This window comes from Myodes glareolus, chromosome 7 (assembly GCF_982192425.1).
Source record: "Myodes glareolus chromosome 7, mMyoGla1.1, whole genome shotgun sequence".
Lineage (NCBI taxonomy): Eukaryota > Metazoa > Chordata > Mammalia > Rodentia > Cricetidae > Myodes > Myodes glareolus.
This window is the reverse complement of record NC_142032.1, coordinates 45,123,972-45,143,733: the sequence shown is the minus strand read 5'-3', so window position 1 is coordinate 45,143,733 and position 19,762 is coordinate 45,123,972. Positions and strand designations below refer to the sequence as shown.

The 19,762-nt window shown below is 43.7% G+C and overlaps 1 long non-coding RNA gene and 1 pseudogene across 3 annotated transcripts in view; one reads left to right on the top strand and one right to left on the bottom strand.

The window, feature by feature from the left end:
• Positions 1-1,543: 1,543 nt before the first annotated feature.
• LOC148121363 (uncharacterized) overlaps positions 1,544-19,762 on the top strand; it is a 38,350-nt gene continuing 20,131 nt past the window's right edge. For 2 of the 3 annotated variants that reach the window (XR_015738259.1, XR_015738257.1), the window contains exons 1-3: positions 1,544-1,625; positions 6,145-6,242; positions 18,630-18,687. This is a non-coding gene — a long non-coding RNA (uncharacterized LOC148121363). The remainder of the gene's footprint in view (positions 1,626-6,144; positions 6,243-18,629; positions 18,688-19,762) is intronic. The other variant, XR_015738258.1, reaches the window with a different exon arrangement.
• On the bottom strand, positions 11,304-11,377 carry LOC146893598 (small nucleolar RNA U3; annotated as a pseudogene).

The following is a 19,762-nucleotide window of genomic DNA, read 5'->3' as shown; positions in this document are numbered from 1 at the left end:
CAAATAGCTATTTTTAGAACCTCTCCTTATCTCTGCACCCATACAGTCTTGTCTTACGTCACAGCCCTCATCACCGTTGTTATGTCCAAGCTTCCCCTAGAATGTAGCCACAAGGAGGGCAGGGCTGTCTCCATGCACCGTGTCTGTCTACTCTTCAGGATGCTGAGAAAAAATGTTGCTTAATTCATCCGCTTGTTTTGGATCCTACATTAGACTATCAGTGATGGGACTGTGACATCAGCTTAACCAATCAGAGCCCGTCTTACTCCAGCCTCTGTCACTTCTGTGGCCTGGCTGACAGTCCTTGAAGCAGGCTCCTTTGCTCCGAGTCACTGGGTGTCTTTGCTATCTAACAGCGGGAGCCCTAACTGCTCCTCAAAAGGAAACAGCCCTGCAGTGTCCAGCATTCTGCCCTGATGTATTTGACACCTAGAGTCATGACACATGTGTGTAATGTATGCAGTTTGCCACATCACATTTTAGTTCACGCATGGTGTTCCGCTCCTGCCACGCCCCCCTGACTCTCTAGCCAGGCTAGTTAAGGGCAGGTTGTTTTCCTCCTTCTCTCCCGCCACCCGCTTCCTCTCTCTTGTCTATTATATGCCCTCTATATGTCTCTCTCTATATGCCCTCACGTTGATGATTTGGTCAGTTTTGTCTTTGCTGTGCACATTTTATTCCTCCATCCCAAACAACTTTGTTTAATGTGCATGAATTTTTAAAATAATTGGATTTTTATACTATCATTTACAGTTAATGGCAACCCCCGAAAGTTTTGTGGAGATAAAGGTTGGGAAGGGCTAGTGGAGAAGCAGAGAACTGGGATTCATCCAATACCCATGACTACTGGAAGGGAGTGCAGGCAGCCTTCCCAACTTAAATATTGTCTGCAGGCTGAGGAAAAACCATTATATAGAATAGACAAAGGCCAAAGAATCTGAATTGACTTTTTAGGAACATATACCTTAAATATTAAAGTGGTTTTGGTACTTCCCCAGACCTAAAGTTTCCCCCAACTTTTTAAACCTATGAAAATGTGCAATACCAGTAAACACTAAGCATTTTGTTTAAATATTAAACTTTAAAGTGCTACATCAATTTTTAATGCACAAGCTATCCTTGAAAGGCTCCACTAAGCTGTTTTTCCCCTTCAGAAAAACACTTGCGGGGCGTCGGCCAAGCTCTCCGATTACAGGGAAGAGGCCACGTATCTCAGGCGCTCCGGGGAGCATCTCCTGGAAGACAGTATGTGGACCCAGGCTTCGCAGCCCTCAGAGCCCCCATTTCCAAGACTGCTTTAACCAGTCACGTGTCCGGAAGCTGCAGCCCCAGGAACTTCGTGAGTCAACAGTTTAGTCAACAGTTGCTGAGTTGAAGAGAATCTTCTAGAGCGCCAGCTTAGCAGCTTTCACCGGTGGGCTTAGGTTTCTGGTGAAGATGTGCTAGCGCCGTGGTTCTCAACTCCTTTAAGCTTAGCAGCTTTCACCGGTGGGCTTAGGTTTCTGGTGAAGATGTGCTAGCGCCGTGGTTCTCAACTCCTTTAAGCTTAGCAGCTTTCACCGGTGGGCTTAGGTTTCTGGTGAAGATGCGCTAGCGCCGTGGTTCTCAACTCCTTTAAGGCAGTGGTGAGCCACAACCATAAAGCTGTTTTTGCTTCTGCTTCATAACTATAATCTTGCTACTGTTAGGAAAAGTGATATAAATATCTGTGTTTTCCTTAGTTGACCCCTGTGAAAGGGCCATTCCGCCCACCAAAGAGGTGATGACCCACAGACCGAGAATCACAGTGCCAGAGGGAGAACCACACAAGTCTTTTACTGAGTTACTGCACCGTTTGAAGTGGGAGTTTTGGGTTATGTATTGCCCTAGGTGTTTCCTGTTCTTTATGGTTACATGACTGATAAGGGCCAAAGAGACTGGGACCGAGATTTGCAGACAGGCAGGTGTGAATCCTGAAGTTGGTCTCAGGTAGAGTGGTCCCACCTGATGACGGAGAGCATTGTTGTTTTAAGTGCTGTGCCGCTGTAAGGGGAATGCCTCTGATAATTGCCTTAAACAGGAAAAGGTTAATGCTGTGTGCGTGGTGACACATGACTGCAATCCCGGGATTACAGAGGCAGGAAGACTTTGAATTCAAGGTCTGCCTGTGGTATGTACTAATTTCCAGGCCAGTTTAGGCTAATTCACAGAGACTGGGGTGGGGATGGGGGAGAATAGAGGCAGAGAGAGAAAGAAGCACACCCAGAGAGATACAGAGACACACTGAGAGACACAGAAACAGACACGCAGAGACACACACACACAGATAGAGAGAGGCAGAGAGAGAAAGAAACACAGAAAGACACAAAGACATACAGACACACACAGACAGACAGACAGACAGACAGACACACACACACACACACAGATAGAGAGAGAGGCACAGAGAGAAAGAAACACAGAAAGACACAAAGACATACAGACACACACAGACAGACACACACAGAGATAGAGAGGCAGAGAGAGAGAGAAAAACACAGAGAGACACAAAGACACACACACACACACACACACACACACACAGATTTGGTCCACGACTTTGGAGATTCTAGTGCAGGTAGCTAGCCCCCATGGCTCTGAGATTCTGACAAAGCAGCACATCGTGTTAGGATGTGTACTGAAGGAAAGCCACTCACTTCATGAGCCAGGAACGATGGGAAACAGAAAACAAAACAAACAAAACCCAGGATCCCACAATCCCCTTCAGGGCCTGCCTTCAGTGACTTAACTTCCTTCCTCTGGGCCTTACCCTGCAAAGATTCCAGCACCTCCCAGTGTGCTGATGTGCTAGAATCTAAGCCATTAGCACAGTGACCTTCAGAGGCTAGCTAATACACACCCACATTACAGCAAGAACTAATCCTAGGCTCCACTTCTTTACTTCGGTTCTAGTTCCATTTCTGTGGCTGTGGTAAAATCTGCTGACAAAGAGCTATTTAGGGCTGAAAGGCTGTACATCTAGGCTACAGTCCACAGTTGTGGGGAAGTCGAGGCAGGGACTTAGAGCATCAGTCAAGAGAGAATAAACACATGGGTCCTTGTTTGCTAGCTTGCCGGGTACTCAACTAGTTTGTCTAGTCTTATACAGTCCAGAGCCCAGCCCAGGAAATGGTACCATCTGCATTCAGGGTGGGTCTTCCTACTTCAATGAACTCAGCCAAGGAAAATCCCTCAAGGGCATGTCCACTGGCCAGACCCAATCCATAGACCCATTGTCTCTTCTCACGTGATTCTAGGTTGCATCAAGTTGACAGCTGAAGTTAGCCACCACAACATTTAATTATTTTATCAGTTAATCATTTAATCCTTGAAGTTCTTTATTAAGGCTCCCAAAGTCAGGAAGGTCTGTGCGCGTCAGAAATGTCATGCTGAATGCTAATGTGTTTGAACCTGAGAACTTTGGGGAGGAGTACAAAGTGAGGTTGCATTTGAAGCCTGTCCTGTCATTAGCCTGTGCACATTAGCCATGCCACAGAGTAGGCAGGCCCACATACCTTCTGAAGTCCCTTCTGGCTTTAGGAAACTCTGGGAAACACGCATGCTGGAATGTTCAGTCTCCAAGGCTAGTCTTTACTATTACCAGTCTGCCAGTTGTTTGCGATATACATTTGACAAAAAAGGTTTGAAAATCAGGAACAAGAGTAAAAGAACGAGGAGAACACTTGCTATTTGAGATTTCAGGGCCAAGGAATTTTATAATGATTTATTGAATTATGAATACATGGGAAAGAAAATTATGTGCTTGGACTCTAGGCCTAGATCTTTGCTAGCCACCCAAAAGGACCACATTGTGTTTGAAAATGTATGATACTTCCACATCTTACCACAGAGACACTTTCATATCCATATTTATGATTTCCTTGTTCACAATGGTAAGGAAATGGGACCAGCCTGGATGTCCATCAAAGACGAATAGACAATGAAAACGCTGTATGTACACAATGGATTTCTATAAAGAAAAAATGGGATTATGAAACTTGAAGGAAAACTGATAGAATTTTTTAACTCTAGTTAAAACATGAACTAAGTATCATGTTCAACAAGGAAACAGACTCAGAGACACAAGAGACATCTATGTATGCACATGAGTGAGAGTGTAGGAAAGGCTGAGAAACAGAAAGGACATGAAAGTGGGGAGGTGCTGAGCGGCAGAGGCCAAGGACACACGTGACTTGCAAGGGGAAAGGAGGCAAGGGTGTGTGGGGAGACAGGATATTGTTTGCAAATATCATGATGAAATCCAATACTTTATGTTTGTTTTGTTTTGAGACAAGATTTCTCTGTATAGTAACAGCCCTGGCTGTCCTGACACTTGCTCTATAGACCAGGCTGTCTTCAAATTCACAGAGATCCACCTGCCTCTGCCTCGCGAGTGCTGGAATTAAAGGCATGCACCACCACCGCACAGCTGAAATCTAGTATTTTGCACGCTAATTAAAAAATAAACCAATAGGTGCTGGAGCAATTGCTCAGTTGTTAAGAGTTCTTGCGGCTCTTGCAGAAGACCTGGGTTTGGTTCCTGGCACCCACATGCTTCACAACTATCTGTAACTCCGGGGAAAATACTCATATACACAAAATCATTTTTTTCTTTTTCTCCCCCTTTTATTAACATTTTCCTTTATTTTACATACTAACTACAATAAAAAAATTTTATTAAAATCAATAAATAATAAAAAAGAAAATTGATAGCCTACTATATACATCTGTTATCTTCACTTTTTGGTAGACAGTCTGCTGACAACATATGACTATTGAAGTTAAAATTGCATGTGATAAAGTCACTTGCTTTGTGACACTCACACACTTGCACTACTTGTAGCCACACGGGACTGAGGGCTCCGAGAGAGAACAGCACACATGTGGAACATTTATATCATGGTACAGAATCCTCTGGGCCAGCACTGTAGGTGGTGGGAAGAGGGGTAAGAAGCATGGGCATTGTGTTGTTTCCACTAAATGCCCTCTCCTGCTTCCCTCAATGGCTGTGGTTGCTCCAAACCTCAGCTGGCTTGGGTTTTGTACCCTACCACTTCTTCATCACTCTGAACAGGGACCATGACTTCTGTGCTGTAAAGGAAGCAGCATTAGATGTGGACCTGTCTTCCCGTCTTTTAGAACTGCATCCACACTGTGTCTGGCACCTGCACTTCTTTCTCCGCATCCTTGCCAGCTCTTGCTGTTTTCATTGTCTTTTCTTAGCCTAGTGGATGTCTGGTGATGCTGCACCTCAGTTTCTTTTCCTGTGGTCCATGATATTGAACCAATTTCCACATGCCTGCTTACTGTGCCTCCTCCTTGGTGACATGTCAGCTTGTGTTTTTTGATGAAAAATTTGCCCAATTGCTAATTAGATTGTTTGCTTGCAAATTTTTGACAGCTCTCGATATATCTTAGATACAGAATATTTATTGGATAAGGGCTTGGAGATTTTTTTCGTTGAATGTAGCCTATCTTCTCATCTTCTTCACAGAATTGTTGGGAAAGCAAAAGTTTTTAATTTTCATAGTCTCACTCCTATTTCAAGTTTAATGTTTAATTAAACCTGCCTACAACTGGGACGTGCAAAACCACACCATGTCCCTGCTGCAAAGCCCTTCCTGTTCTACTGTGAAGGCAACTGGTGGCAGGCTTGCTTGCCTGGTGCACAGAACACGGATGGAGGCCACCCTGGACGCTTCCGCTCTCACCAGCATCTACCACTGTGCACCTACTGAAGTCCTGGTGGTTTTCAGTGGTTTGTCATAGCCACTGCTTTTGTTGTTTTATCCACATTGTCTGGAGCATTGCATGGAGCTAATTGCACTCCTGGCATTCAGGCTTGCCTGATACAAAGCCAGTTTCCACATTGCTAGAGAATGGTCCATTTGGGAGCAGTATGGCCATTTTATCCCCCTGCTGAAAAAGAAGCTTAAGTTGCTTGCTTTTCTCTCCAAAGTGAGGGTTAAATTCCAAAACCCAGTGAACACTCATCCTGATGTATCCTCCTCTAGCTGTTACTGCATCCCACGCTAGACACTGGCTTCAGTTGTCCTAAACTTCCTGCAGTTTCTCAGACAAGGGGGCATTCATGATTCTGATGATCTGTTCATAATATATTTTCAGGTCTCCCCTTGAGACTTCTGCTCTGCGCTTCAGAGTCAGCACAAGGAGATCTTGATTATGCAGTGAGCATTCTGAACATTACCCAGTCAAGGCAGGAGGTATGTTTGTAGATGTGTGTTCATTTCTAGCAAAATATGTGGTATGTAATTTACAAACAAATGATACTAAATAAGTAATTAAACCCTCAATATTGACCAGGTCTCTGTCCATCTTCACTAACCTGCAATATCTCAAGGTGGAGCACAATCTGCAGTCTCGATCACAGGATGCTTGGAGCACAGGGCTTGCTAATAAACCCTTGTTTGACAAATGGATGGAACACAGGGGCATCCCTGAAGTGCAGTGCACTTCAAGTTCATCACATTTTCCCTTTGATCATCTCTAGAGGTGAACTTGGAACCTAGTAGTAAACAAGTATGGAAGCGATCAGTAATTATTGATGTTTTAATGTTTACATCCCCATGCCTAAGTGGGCACTTCTGATTCAGATATGGCTGCATCTGTCCTGAGCAGCCACAGGAAGGCAGAAGGCTATTTCTGTTGTCCATAATTTAGCAGGGGCAGACCGACCTTTCTCCTATTGGACAGGCACTCAGGGACAAAAGGAACCTATTCTCATGCAGCTGGAGATTAGATCTGGCTTTCAGCTACTATTGGGTAATCCTTTCTGAAATGTATGGGCTTCTTCATGGTATTAATAGAATTGATTATGGAAAATTCAAATGTGTCTGATTGGTTCTGGATTATGAACTCCTCTCCAGTGTGTGAGGAGTGTAACGTGTGAGAATTTTCCAGAGTTGTTCTTAAGGCACCAACACAGGATAATGGCAACTCCCCTCACTTCTCCTTCATGCTCTCTCAAGCTGTAGGGGGACCCCTGCCATCTGCTTGTTCTTTAGGATCCCCCATAGTCCACCTAATCTGAGCATCCTACAAGAAACAAGATTTGCCACATGAATGTCATCATGCTTGCTCCCACGAAGCACTCATTCGCTTTTAGAAAAGGGGCTGTTGAACAGAAGACGGAGGGTCAGCTCCTCAGGACAGCCCAGGGTCTCCTCAGACAACCCGCCTGGATGATAGAAACTTTGTTATAAGTCAGCAGCTTAGTCCTGTGCTCTCCAAAAAGTACTCCATCTCAAGTCTTATTTCAGAGAGCCTATTATTGACCATGACCTTTGCCCTCCTTTTTGAACTCTTCAAGTTATTCACAAGGACAGTTGTTTCGTGTGATTTAGACGTTGATTCACTGATTCCTAATTGGTTCTTCTCATTTCATTTTCTTCTCTTCCAGGGAGAGTCCTTTGTTCAATACAGCCAGTTCTTAGCAGACATAGCCACCTCCCTTCTTCCTTCATCAAGCTCAGAAGACTTAGGACACGCTCTCTTCTTCATGCCTCCTTTGGAGCACTTTCATGGCGCTAGATGGGCTCACTCTAGTGAATGGGTAGAGCTCACTAAGCATGCATGAGATAAAGCCTCACACTGGCCGCAATCCCACTTCACTGCTGGCTTTCTGGTACCCATCCTAGGACTTCTTCTATCCTCTTAACTGTACCATCACCCTCAGACGTCGCTGACTTACCTTCCTGTCACTCAAAACCTGCAGACCAGACCACACACGCATTTGCCTTCCCTTCCTGCCTTGTGGCCAAGGCCGAGGCTTCCCCTGCCTCTGGATCTCATGTCCATTTCTTTCAGTTTTCCCATTGTTTTCAGAATCTCAGAAAGAATTAGTTACATGGGAAAAACATAAACATTCTCTCTTAACATAATTATAGCAGTAAATTTAGCCCTCATCAGGTTATTTTTGGATGACAGTTTTTCTCTAGAAAACTCATACAGACAACTTCCTCAAACTCAATCTCTCTTTAAGCTGCAATGTCCATGATGTTTTATGACAAATCTGTCTGCTGATTAAAGTATTCGTAATCTAATCCATGTCTACCCATGTCATGCCCCAGCTGCTCTGGTGAGTTGATCTTGTCACTGTCTCATGGAACATGAGGGCCTGCTTGTTGTGGTTTCTGTCCTGCCCAGTTCCCACAGCCAGCAAGTCCCAAAGAAAATCACACAGAGGTCGCCATAAGTTATATACTGATTGGCCCATTAGCTTTGGCTTTGTCATAGCTCTTATAACTTATATTAACCCATTATTCTTATTTATGTTAGCCACATGGCTCAGTACCTTTTTCAGCAGGGCAGGTCACATCCTGCTTCTTCGGTGATCTGGGCAGGACTGCTGGAAGAACTTCCTTCTTCCCAGAATATTCCTGTTCTCATTGCCCCACCTCTACTTCCTGTCTGGTTTTCCTGCTTATACTACCTGCCTGGCTACTGGCCAATCAGCATTTATTTAAAATATAATTGACAGAATATAGAATTGTCCTGCACCAGTCTCATGATGTCCCTTATGGAAGGTCTTCCCTTTTCCCCAGCATTCTCTTTTTCCTGCTAATTCAGCTACTAGCAAAAAAAAAAATTGCTACAGAGCATATCTGATGCCATACCCCAAGCCCAACCATTTAATAAAATTACTGAAATTCTATAATATTTACTTTATTTATATTAGTGTCTTAGTTTGGGTTTCTATTGCTGTGAAGAGATACCATGACATTGGCAACTTTTCTTATAAAGGAAAAACATGTAATTGGGCTGACTTACAGTTCAGAGGTTTAGTCTGCAGTCGTCATGGTGTGACATGGTGGTGGAGAAGCAGCTGAGAGTCCTACATCTTGTCTCGCAGGTAACAGGAAGTGGTCTGTCTCACTGGGTATGGTTTGAGCATATATGAGAGACCTCAAAGTCCACCTCCACAGTGACACTTCCTCCAACAAGGCCACACCTACTTCAACAAGGCCACACCTCCTAATAGTGCCACTTACCTTGGAGGGCTATTTCTTTCAAACTACCACATTAAGAGATAGACGGAAAATATACAATGTCTAATTTTATAGAATTAATTAAGCTATTTAAACTCTATAGTAATATTTCAAATAAAAAAGTAAAAAAAAAGGCTGAGTGTGATGGAACATGTTTATCATCCTCACACTGGGGATGCTGAAGTAGGAGATCAAGATTGCTAGGCCAGCCTGGGCTACATAACAGAATTCTACCTTTAAAGACAAAAATGAAATGAAAAAGAAAAGAGAACTAAAAACTGATATAACAAACATCTGTGTACCTATCTCCCAGCTTGAGAAATGTTGTTTTCCAGATGTAATTGAATCTACCTTCCCCAGTTATTTTCAGAAATCTCAGGCCCTATCTCACACAGCAAGTTTATTTTTAAACCCTAAAATATGCAGCTATAACCAATTAAAGCTTTGAAATACTTGACTACACTCTTGTTTTCACAGTTTATAAAATCAACAACTCACTGGCGTTATTAAACATTTGGGTCAGATAATCTCTGTGCAGAGAATGCTCTGGGCACCACGGAGTGTTGGGACATCCCTGGCCTCTGCCACTAGGTGTTTGTTTCCCAGTTGTGGTAAAATTCACACCTGGCTGAGAACCACCGATCTAGTACACGTTACTATTTATGCTACGACAGTTGCGACGGTTTGTGTGAGGAGGCATGCATGGACTTGGATAGGATTTAAGGAACAGGTTTCTAGCACCCTACACTAGCAGACAGAGGTGCTATGCCAGGAGAAGCCACGAATGGTGACAACAGCATGGGAGATGTTGGGGTCTTGAAAGTGGAAGAGAAAACATTCCTGGTCTAACCATGGTGACAGGCTGGAGAACCGTGGTCTGGTGAAAGTGGGTTAGCATCTCCTGGCACGCCTGTGCAGGTGCTTAGAAACAGAGTGGTGTAGGACAATTGTCTATATTCTGTCAATTATGTTTTAAATAAATACACATACACACACATATATGAAAAATATTTTGAAATTTATGCTCTGGTAATGCTGAAGCATGCATGGGCAGTCTGTATATGGTGATTCTGTTGAACTTTTTCATATTGGGTTTCATGGTCTAAGTTGATGAAGGTGACTGACCAGGTCTCTTCCTCAAGAGGTCACCTGATCCCATTAGAGATGGTTGTGAGCCACAATGTGGTTGTGGAAATTGAACTCAGGACCTTTGGAAGAACAGACAGTGCTCTTAACTACTGAGCTCCCCCTCTGTCTCTGTCTCTGTCTCTCTGTCTCTGTCTCTGTCTCTCTCTCTGTGTGTGTGTGTGTGTGTGTGTTTGTGTGTATGCACTCATGCAATGTATCTCATTCAAATCCTACAAAGTAGGCCATAACAATCACATGGTCTTTAGAAGGTAGATTAGAGATGTATTTTTTCTTATTTTCGTTCTCGGAAGTTTTCCTAATGCAGAAACCACTAGAAAAAAACAAAATGAAGCAACCCAGAGAAAACAGACCAGCAGCCACACTGCTTACGACACTGGGAGCACAGCATCACAGCTGAGGAGCATCGGCTAAGGGTATAGATGGCGTTGGGAGGGGCTGAGCAGTCAAGGGGAAGGCAGCATTCAAATAAACTGCCAAAGTGCAGCTCTCTGAAGTTCATGTTGCGCCTGCAGACAGACTCACAAGATCAACCATGCCAGCATGTGTTCCTAGGTTCCCTACTTTTGCAGAGGAAGAGTAGATGGCACTGAACAAGGCTCACCCAGGCCAACCATTAGACTTCCGGGAGAATCTGCAAGCTCTGCCTGTTATTGTCAAGAAATAAGGAGTTAAAAGTGAATATATGTGATTTGAGAGTAACAGTGGAGGGCTGTACAGACCCTAAAATAGTAAAAGATGGGAGCAAGCTCATACCAAGATTAAAGATTTAGGTGGAGAAAAATAATTGGAAAAACTGAATTTGTATAATATTGCTATAGGAAATGTAATCCACATGGTCTATGTGGGTTCTGCCTGCCTCAAAGGAAAAGACAGCTCAAACTCAATACAATGTCTTCTAGAGAAGACAGAACAAGGGAAAACGTCACAACTGATACAGCATTGACCTCATAATCTGCACACATTACAACAGAAGGACAAGAAAGTTTATCTCTCTCGTGAACATTGATGCCAGAAACCCTAAACAAATTATAAGCAAACTGAATCTAGTGATACATAGAGAGCTGACAGGTCATGACCCAATGTAGTTTATGCAAGGACTGTGAACGTGGATTAGGTAAATATGTAGGAGCTGGCTTTAGAGAGAAACATGGACGGTCCATCAAGTATCAAACTATAGAAATGATCCCTAAAAGTGTAGTCTTCATGCATCTAAATAAATAAAAAGGCAAAGTATATCTTGTGTGCACGCCTGTGAGCATATGCATTTGTGTCAATAGGAGCCTGGGACATTCTCTGATGATGGAGAGTGGGAAGGAACATTCTTGGCTGTGAAAGAAGATAAAGATGATGGATTGGAAGCCCATGACTAAAGGACGCTGAGTGGATTAGTGTGAGAAGTGAATGGGTGAACGAAAAGCACTATGACTTGTTTGTAGTTAGAAGAGGATGCCTATTACAGAGGGAGACTTCTCTTCAAGTGCTAGTCCATATTTTCTTTCTCTACAACCATCTTGATTATCTGAGTCCCTTTCTCCTGTTTTTACAAAACTGCTTGGTGGTAAAGCATGAACACTTCAATTAAGAAGGCACTTGTATCCAAGGCACTTGTACATTCTGTCTTGGTGTTAGGAAGGTGGAAGAACAACATGGTTTTTCAGAAACACTGAGAGTAAAGCTGCGTCCTGGTGGAGAGCCTGTGATCCCATTGGTTGGGAGGTTGAGACTTGTGAGCTCCAGGAGTGACTGATCTAGTGAGTTCCAGGTCACCCCGAGCTACATACACAGACTCTGTCTGAAAACGAGAGAGAGAGACAGAGAGACAGAGACAGAGAGACAGAGAGAGACAGAGAGACAGAGAGAGACAGAGAGTTTATGATACGTTGAGCCAATCTTCAGCCACATTTCTGCGATAACAAAGTCAATTCTCTTATGGATAATTAGTCTGTCTGACATTAACATGATGAATACCTGGAGCTGTATTATAAAGGAAATAGGATTATGTTCAGGAAAATGATGCTGATGCTGACATTGGCTCTCGTGAGGAACTCAGGGAGGATGACTTCACAATGGTAGGGTCTTGTGTTAGATACAGTGAGAAAGGAAGCCAGAGAGACCCTGGGGTCCCAGGACAGTTGTGCTAACCCCCCTCAAGAGCACGCCTGCAGTGACTTAAAACCTCGGACCAGCTACCACTTAAAGACTCGCTCACTGTCTCCCAGGACAGGGATGGATCCCTAGGAAACAAGCCACACCCAGACCATAGCAGTGCTTGCTCTTCCGACTCTAGCTGCAGGGCTTCTTGGCAAGGCGTGATGATATTAAGCCATGGTCAGACACTGTGTTCCCTCTCCGAGGACCGCGATAGGCTCAGCTGCTTTAAGTAATGAAATCAGGTGAGATGCTTCCAGAGCTAGCCGGGCACAGCCAGTCCCTCAAGGTTCAGCCTCCCGTTCTTTGTGACCTGATTTCTTCCCTCAACAATCTTATTAGTGTGCCCTTTAGAGCAGACAATGACTGAGACCATTAATTCATTTGCCTTGAGATTTGTGTCAATTTTGGTGAGAGGCCTGGTAGCAGTTCTCAATAACTGGAAAGCCAGTCAGTTGCTCCAAAGAGAACGCAATCCCTTGGACGCCACAGTGAATATCAGTTTAAGAGAGTGACCAGAGGTGTAGCTTGTACGAAGGAAGCAATTATGTGTTCTTAATAGCAAGTAAATAGTTCTTAATAGGTGGGTGATCTTTTCTCCTGCTGTATGGCTTGTTAACTTGATCTCTTCTTTTCATTAGTCGGTGTGTTCCTTTGGGGCTCCCGAGAAGCAAGAGTAAGCGTGGCATTAGATACTCAGGAAATACTGGGAGGAAACTCAGGATGGGCGGGGTTAGTTGGGGAATGTCAGACTGCAGTGACGGTCAGCTGTGGTACCGAGAAGGCCTTGCAGAGGCTACCCCAGGAGCCACACTCAGAGCACATCAGAGGCCGTGCTGTCTCTCCCAGGAATGGCCTGCCTCCTGTCCTGGTCATGAACAGTGACAGGCGGGGAACACGGTGGAAAGGGTGGCCTCAGCTCCAAGGCGTGGTGGAGTCTGAGAACAGCAGTGGGGGCTGTTCCTTAGTTGTTCTGGTGGTGCTGGTCTGCTCCCCAAGCCATACCTGATGAAAGGTCGAAGGGGCCAATCAGGGGCAGGGCTTGTATAAGACCACAGTGTAGCGAGTTAATGAGTGAAGCACCCAGATCCCGTGCAGAAGATATACTTTTGCTTTGTATTTCTCCACCTTCTGGCTCTCGCATCCTTTCTGTTCCCTCTTCTGTTGTGCTCCCTGAGCCTTGGAGGGGGCAGTGCAGATGTCTCATCGAGGGCCATGCGTTCCACTATCACTTATTCGCAACACTTTGGTAAGTTACGGCTTTTCACATTAGCTGCCACCAGGGCGGTCAGAAGCTTCGCTGGTGATGACTGGCCACCACTTTAATCTATGAATATATACATAATTAATGTAGCAGGCACTGTAGCAATATAACCATTAGCAAAACAATAGCAGTAACTCCTGAACAGGGCCTGGACCAGGTTCCCAGTACCAGGCAAAAGTCTCTCCTATAGAGCAGGCTTCAAATCTAATTAGAAAGTGATTGGTTATGCCCATAACAATCATGAAATTGTTGCACTGAGAGGCTCACTTTGCCTGGCAGGTCATTGCTGTGACTTTCAGGGTAAGGCTGTTGATGGTTTTCCTCCCCCAGCAGCACACTTAGTACCTTTTGGCACTGGAGACTGCAAGTTAGTGTGGAAGAAGCTTCCAGCCCTGTTCCAACTTGATTTCTCTGTCTCCATATCACCGGAAGAGTATGATGCTTTACTAACAGGGTCTCATCATGAAGCTCTAGGGAGAGGCAATAGCAAGAGCCTGTACTGTTTTGTGGAACTTTCTGCCGCACATTTTATTTGTACAACTCTTTAATTTTTATTCTTTAAAATTATTATTACATTTGGTGTGTGTGTGTGTGTGTTTGAGTGTGTGCATGTGTGTGTATGTGTGTATGAGTGTTTGTGTGTGTGTGTGTGTATCAAGCCCTGGTCTTCAGCCTTGGTTTACCAATGGGCCCTCCCGCCAGCTGTAATTTTTATATTTTTGTGGTGCTGGGAATTGAACCCAGAACCTCACATGTGTTAAACATCCTCTCAAGGATTCAGCTATACCCCAGTGCCTTTTAAAGAGAACTTTACTAAAATGAAATTTATACACAGTAAGATTCACAAATCTTAAGGCTATAGCTCAAAGTTTTGCACAAGTGTGCCTACCTGTTTATCCCTGAAGAGACCATGTCCACTGCTGAGGTAAGTTCTTGTGTGGCCCATCATACTTCGTATAGACGGGCTGCCTAGGTTCAGGTGAGGGTCCTGGGCTCACTGTAGGCGGCAGTTTGGCTCCTTAGAGAAGATCAAAGAGCAGAAACAGTGACAGGGCATTCCGATGATGATGGAGGAGGACCTGGGGTACCATTTTAAAGGAAAATTATCTGGGGAGGCCTCTCTTGTACGGAAGTCTCGTCAGCTTACAGTCATAAGGTACAGTGGCAACTTATAGTCATAAGGTACAGCACTGATTACAGCTGGCTTCTCTCACAATGACCTTGATAGACTGCACTGCTTGGACATTTTGACATTGATGGGCATGCAAACTTGTACGAAGCAATCCTGTTCCTTCACGCTGGAATGAGACAGAGCTTCTGAAAGAACAGATGACAGTTCTACGGGAAGCATTCGCTGCCTTTCGTATTAATATTTAATGGGTGGAAAAATGCATCCGAGGCTCTATTGAGATTTTCAGAAATGGATTGCTTATCCTCTCAGTGTTTTAATCAGAATATTTTCAATAAGCGTTTGGTGAATGTCTATGTGGTGCTTCGAACGAGAACGGACCTCCGTAGGCTCATGTACTTGAATTCCCCAGTTGGTGGAACTCTTTGACAAGGAGATGTGACCTTGCTGGAGAAAGTGTAACATTTGGGGAAGACTTTAAGGTTTCAAAAGACTCCTATAATCCCCAGTGCAAGCTTTCTCCCTCCCCCTTCTCCCCTTTCCCTCCTGCTAATGGTTGTGGATCAAGATGTGAGCTCTCAACTGTTCCTTCACTCCACCATCGTGGACTCGGACTCTGTAATACAGCAACAGAAGAGTATCCAAGATGATCTACCACAGTTTGTGTTTGAACACAATTTGTGTCTGAGAAGCAACAAATGAGTAAGAAACTCCAGATGTCACCCAGTGAGGGTGATGAAATCCAGTCAGAGTGGATAATGCAAAAGTGCTCACTCACACTGCTTCTGTGTAACTGGAACAGCTAAAAATAATGTCCTGGGCTAGAGGAGATGGAGGTGAAGGTACCAGCTGATGAGGGCACAAAAGATGTTGACCAGAAAAGAACCAAAGTAGTTATCGTTTAGTAATGACAACTTACTGAAATGGTCTAAGTACTTAACTCAGTACTAGGCCTATGGAGGCAAGCACAGTATTTAGATAGAAAAATTCCAGCTCTTTCTCTGATGCTATTAACAGGCAAGGTCCCGGGAAGAGAGTGAACAGTCAGCTCTGGTCTTAATAGATTAAATAATCAACTGTTTTTCATATATTTTTGTCATATTCTTTCCCCTCCCCTAGCCCCTCCCAGATCCTCCCCACCTCCCTCCAACTTAGCTTCATGTGTTCTCTCTCTGAAAAAAACAACCAAAAATGAAAATAAAAACAGATAAAGCAAAAAAGGAGAAAAAAGAAAGATGATAAAGAAAATAAGACAAAAAAATGTCCACACGGGAGTCTATTCTGTGTTGACAAACTACGTGTGGGCATGAGGCCTGCCCTAATGTGGTTGGTATACCCAGTGGCACATCTTTGAAAAAAAAAACCCGATAGTCCCTTTCCCAGCAGTTATCAATTATAAATAACTTCTTGGTTAGGGGTGGGACATCGTGCCCCCCCCCTGCTCATCAGTGCTGGGACTATTTTGAACTTGTGCAGATGATGAGTGTGAGTTCATAGGTCCATCCATCCTGCTGTGTCTGGAAGGCACTGCCTCCTTGGGACCACCTACTACCACCTCCAAAAGCAATCTTTCTTTTCCCCTTCCACACAACTCCTGAACCCTGAGGGGAGGGATCTGATAAAGGCATCCCATTTAAGACTAAGTGCTCCAAAGTCTCTCACTCTGTTCACATTGTCCAGCTGCGGGTCTCTCTGATAGTTAGCTTCTACTGCAAGAAAATGCTTCTCTGTTATTTTTCTTTTTAAGTCTTGCTCTGCTGCCTACACTGGCTTTAGACTCTGGAGATCCTCTGCCTCTGTCTCCCAAGTGCTGGGATTATAGGTGTGGACCACAACACTAAGCCTTAGAACAGATATTTAAGAGACTTGATTGAAGGAGTCTATGTGAACTGTGATGCTGGGAACTTGAGTGTGAAGTTGGTGTTCTAATCTCAGTAGAACAGTAGGATCTTGGTTTTTGCTGGGAGTGTGAGAAAGTGAACCTGTGAGTGCCTGATTGGTGGAGGAGTAGAAGGAAAACTGTTGGAAGTTTGATGTGGGATTCCCCTCTGGAAGCCCCGAATATCATTAGTTAATAAAGAAACTGCCTTAGCCTGATAGGGTAGAACAGAGGTAGGCAGGAAAAACTAAACTGAATGCTGGGAGAATGAAGGGCGCAATTGGGGAGAAGCCATGGAGCTGCTGTCAGAGACAGATGTGCTGAAACTTCGCTGGCCGCGACCTCGTGGTGATGCACAGATTAATGGAGATGGGTTAAATTAAGATGTAAGAGTTACCCAATAAGAAGCAAGAGCTAATGGGCCAATGGTTTAAATAATACAATTTCTATGTGATTATTTCCGGTCTGAGCTGTGGAGCAGCCAGGAAGCAAACAAGTAGCCTTCTTACTACAGAAGTTCAATTCACCTTAAAACTCAGAGGATCCAATTGTAACTATGAAGTTTGGTCATCAGAAAGTAGCTGTAATCATAGCAAGACACGTCAGTGGGAAGTGGAGTCAGGAACCTCTGCAGAAAAGGATCCATTAGACTGATGCCCAGATGGGATGCAGGAGGAAGGAGGAGGTAGGAAATGGGTTAGTGACAACCAGCTGCTTACAGGACAAGATTTGGGGAGGGTCTATTGTGAGGTCTGGAATGATCGCTGCGTCTCTGGGGGAAGGTGTTTATTCACATCTCTTCTGGCTGGACTGTTCTTGGTGCCAACTGGAGTCAGGTGTGGCCGCGGGTTGGTGCCATATAAGAAGGAAAGTTAGACAGAACCTAACAACTGAGAAATGTGGAAAGCTGTAGTAAAGAGGATTAGGGGGCGCCGTGGAGAAGAACCAGCTCTCTGAAGGATCACGGGAAAGTTTGACAGAAAACTTTAAAAACATTTAAAAGTCAAAATATTTTTTTAAAAAAATAAAGATTCAGAAAAATCGACTAAGTCCAAGGCTACTGTGACCTCTAGTGGGCCTGTGCACCTGTCACTTTGCCACTCCAGTTGTACCCCCAGGGGCAAAGGCTTTAACTATTGTAGCTATCTTTTATATTGATCTGTGCACTTAAGGTTATGCCAAAATGATGTTTCTTGATTTGTTAGCATTGTATCATTATTTATTCATTTCCATTTACAATAGTTGAAATTTTTACCCTCTTAAATGTCATTTCCTTTCCATTCTTTGTCCCTCAGAGAGTTTCTTGATTAAACTAACATTCAGTACTTTCATTATTATAGGAATCTTGTAAATGTTTAGTATCAAGCCAATTTTTTTTCAACGTAATAAAATTTAGTTATAAATTTTCAAGGTTTTCCTTTTTTAATATGAGTGGCAATTATCTTTTTAAATCTCTCTCTTTTAAAGGTTATAATATAATTGCACCATTTCCCCCTGCCTTTCCCTTCCTCCAAGGCCTTCCCACATACTCTATTTTAAATGATCATCTCACATTTGGGAGTGACATTTATTTTCTGAAATTCTTACTTCCTTGTGATACAGGAGTTTGGGTTGTTACTATTAAAAACTTGCATACAGGTGAGAATATCCTACATTCCCTCTCAGGTATCTTTTGTATCCCTCAGTAGACTTCCTCTCCACTGGCTCAAAACCATCAAGCATTCTGGTGTCCCTTCCTTCCTCTTCTCAAAGGAAGAGAAATGGGATGCTTGCTCTTCAGTTGATGCTACTGTCATCCTGAGACATTGCACCTTATTTTCTTATGAGGTTCCAGGCTTCTTTGATCCTTGACCTTTTTTTGTTTGGCTCTAGCATCTATCTATCTATCTATCTATCTATCTATCTATCTATCTATCTATCTATCTATCTATCCATCCATCATCTATCTATTTATTTTTGCTAGAATGTAGTTTTTAGACAGTGTTATGGGACAAATCATCTTCCTCAATAAACTATGTTGACGTTCTGCCTCAGATACCTGTGAATGTGACCATATTGGAAGATGAAGTACTGTGTATGTCAGCAAGCAAAGGTGAGTCATCAGGTTTAAGTTTTAAGCCAACATGCTAAGCGTCCCTAAGAGATAATAGATGCTGACTTGATGGAGGAGGGTTATCTGTCTATTGTGTTATTTTCGTTGGTCAATAAAGAGACTGCCTTGGCCCTTTGATAGGACAGAAAATTAGGTAGGCGGAGTAAACAGAACAGAATGCTGGGAAGAGGGCAATGAGGCAGATGCCATGGAGCCAGCCACCAGGTCAGACATGCTGAATCTTTTCCGGTAAGCCACCACATCGTGGTGCTACACAGATTATTAGAAATGGGTTAATCAAGATATGAGAGTTAGCCAGTAACTAACTCTCTAGAGATAATGGGCCAGGCAGTGTTTAAATGAATACAATTTGCGTGTTGTTATTTCTGGGGCTAAGCTAGCTGTGCGGGAACCGGGCGGGATGAAAAGCAGGTCTACCCGCAGCCCTTCATGCTACACTGACTGGCTAGGGAAAGTGCACTAGATGGAGCAAATGTTGGACTCATGCTGCCCAAAGGCAGGATGTGTGGGTTGCCAGAGTTAATCAGAATTCATGAGTAGCAGGCCGAACAGATTCTCTGGAAGGGGGGCACTCTGCTGACCCCTTTTGGACCCCAGTTTCCCAGAAAAATGAGAGAATAAGTGTCTGGCTCTGTTTTTCTTTAGAGTTCTGGTATGCTAAGACATGACATATGCTAATCACTCTACCACTGAGCTTCAGCCCAGCTCCAAACCTCTTGAAGTTTGGTTTATTTGCAGTCAGAGCTCAGGAAAGGACATAAGGAACATTAATACACTCTTGGTAGGTGGGAAATGTGTTCATTTATTTTTGATGACATAATGTCAAAAAAAACCCATTTGTTTGTACGTGGGAGTATGCATATGCCATGACAAGTGTATAGTCAGAGGAGAGCTTGTGGGGCTGTTTCTCTACATTTATCATGTGGACCTGAGAAATGAACTCAGGTTGTTAGTCTTCGCTGTATGTACCTTTACCCGTGAGCCATCTCGTCACACTCTATATGCTTTTTGTATTAACTTCACTGAAAATTTCAACGGAACAAAGCACATTTCA